A 2618-nucleotide genomic window follows, 5' to 3' on the forward strand; every position below is an offset into this window, starting at 1 on the left:
ACCCTCTTCCCCACCGACATGCCACTAGTGCAGAAAAACTAAAACCACCGCCAGAGATTCGAGGTACAAGGAAGGGAAATAATTAAAATGAGCTCTTAGAGTTACCTACAGTTCTTCGGGTAGACAATGGGATGGAAGCTCAAGTTATGATCCAAGTGATACAAGAAACTAGGTAGGAGCTAGAAGGGCCAGCAGATCAGAGGATGAAGCAAAAATTAAGGCCTTATTATAAGACTGCAAGTAAAAGCAGCTACTGGGAAGTTCCTATACCTGTGAAAGATCCGGAAAACACTCCTTGAGAACACTCCCCTGTCCTCAAGAGAGGGAGAGAATGAGAACCATGGATGCTTGTATGTGAGAGAGGAAGAAAAACAGAAGAGTAGAGCCTTTGGGGGTAGAAAGATTAGGAATCATTGTTCTAGCCGCCCCCCCCCCCCAGACCCTAAAAGGATCATCTCTTGCCAGAGGTGGTGTCATTTCAGGGACAAAGGACAGGCTTTGCTGCCTACATCCCTTCCCCCCCCCCCAGTTCCTCCTAATCTATTTAAAATTCCTTTATGGATGACAAATCCACCACTTGGGGCAAAATCCAACCCTAAAGGGCAAATCTTTGGAAGAAGTCACAGAAACCTTGTTTACACCAAAGCGTTTTAAGACAAGTTTACATGACTGAGATCCTAGCATTTTGATTTTAATTAAAAGAGGTTTTTAAAAGGAAGAACCTAAGTCTCTAAAAAATCACAGCAGAATGTAAACTCTAAAATGAAAGCATGTATTACATGAGTCGGGGGAGGAAATGAACAAGCAAAAGCAAAAAAAATAGAAATCTGGGGCCAAAAACAAACCACCATTCTTACTTTTAACAGTCCACAAACAAGCATCAAATGTGGCAGAAGTAAGACTCAAAGTATACCTTGAACACTGGTTTTATATTAATACATTAATCCTGGCAGTTTTTACCTGGAACAAGGAAAAATACATGATTTAGGAACTTCCAAGGTATATTCCTAAACCAATTTTGGTTACCACAAATCAAAAGAGAAAAAAGTTATTTTATATACCTATGTATCAAGAGCAACAGTGAATTTTCCCCTTAAGTTCCCCAGGTCTACAATGACAGGTGCCCTGACTTAGAACAGTTATTGTTCTAAGCCCTGGGGAAGGCAGCAAACAACTCAAAATCCCTGTCCTCATAGAACTTCCAGTGAGGAGGAGACAGACAACAAACAGTAAGTGCTGTAGAAAAACAAAGCAGTGAGTAAGAAGGATAGGTTGAAGGGGCAGAGTACTTCTCAGGGGTGATCACCAAAAAGTCTTTCTGGTAAGTTACATCTGAACAAAGACCTAAAGGAAATGTGAAAGCAAGCCCCACAGATTTCTGCGAGAAGAGCAAAGGCTCTAAGGTGGAGTGTGCCTGACCCTATCAAGAAAGATCAATAAGAATAGTGTGGCTGAAACAGAAGAAGCAAGGAGAGTATTAGAAATGAAGTTAAAGAGGTAAGGGAGAGAAGGCACATCATGTAGGATATTAAAGGTAGACCACAGTCTTGGTTTGCTCAAGATAGTCCCGGTTTATGCCTGTCGTTCTGCCATTGCTATTAATAGCACCACCTTTGATGCTCAAAAGTGTCCTGACTTGGACCATAAATTTTATGGTCACTCTCTATATAGGTGACTATAAAAAGTTTTTACTCTAAGTGAGATGGGGAACCACGGGAAAGTTGTGAGTAAATAAGTTTTAAAAGGATCATCCTGGGGCTTCCCTGGTGGCGCAGGGGTTGGGAGTCCGGCTGCCGATGCAGGGGACGCCGGTTCGTGCCCTGGTCTGGGAAGATCCCACATGCCGTGGAGCGGCTGGGCCCGTGAGCCATGGCCGCTGAGCCTGCGCGTCCGGAGCCTGTGCTCCGCAACGGGAGAGGCCGCAACAGTGAGAGGCCCGTGTACCGCAAAAAAAAAAAAAAAGGATCATCCCGGCTATTTTATGGAAGAAAAACTGTAGAGGGACAAGGGTAGCAGCAGAGGCCCCAGTTAGCAGACTACTGCAGTAACACGAGCAAAGGATTAACACTTGATGGAAACGTTGAAAAGTGGTCAGTTTCTGAAGTCAGAGATGACAAGACTTGCTAATGTACTGAGTGTGGGATTGGAAGAAAGAGGAGCCAAGAATTACTCCAAAATTTCTGGCCTAAAAGCATCAAGAGGAAGAATGGAGGTACTATTTAGTGAGATAGGAAAGTTTTGGGGGCATCGAATGGAATCAGGAGTTTGGTTCTGGACTTGGTCCACTGAAATGCCCATTAGGTACTTAAACGTAGGCACCTGGATACAGAGTCGGCAGCTCAGTGGAGACGTCTGTGCTGGAGAAATAAGTATGGGAATCATCAACCTATAAAGGGTGCAGGATGAAGTATAAAACTATATACTTGGGGCTTCCCTGGTGGCTCAGTGGTTGAGAGTACGCCTGCCGATGCAGGGGACGCGGGTTCGTGCCCCGGTCCGGGAGGATCCCACGTGTCGTGGAGCGGCTGGGCCGGTGAGCCGTCGCCGCTAAGCCTGCGCGTCCCGAGCCTGTGCTCCGCGGCGGGAGAGGCCACAACAGTGAGAGGCCCGCGTACCGC

The 2618-nt window shown here is 45.8% G+C and overlaps 1 protein-coding gene across 1 annotated transcript in view; it reads right to left on the bottom strand.

The window, feature by feature from the left end:
- Positions 1–2618, bottom strand: part of MED14 (mediator complex subunit 14) — a gene marked incomplete at its 5' end in the record, with an annotated part of 75018 nt that overhangs the window by 70385 nt on the left and 2015 nt on the right. The window lies entirely within an intron of this gene.

Source organism: Lipotes vexillifer, unplaced genomic scaffold, assembly GCF_000442215.2.
Source record: "Lipotes vexillifer unplaced genomic scaffold, Lipotes_vexillifer_v1.1 scaffold847, whole genome shotgun sequence".
Taxonomy (NCBI): Eukaryota; Metazoa; Chordata; class Mammalia; order Artiodactyla; family Lipotidae; genus Lipotes; species Lipotes vexillifer.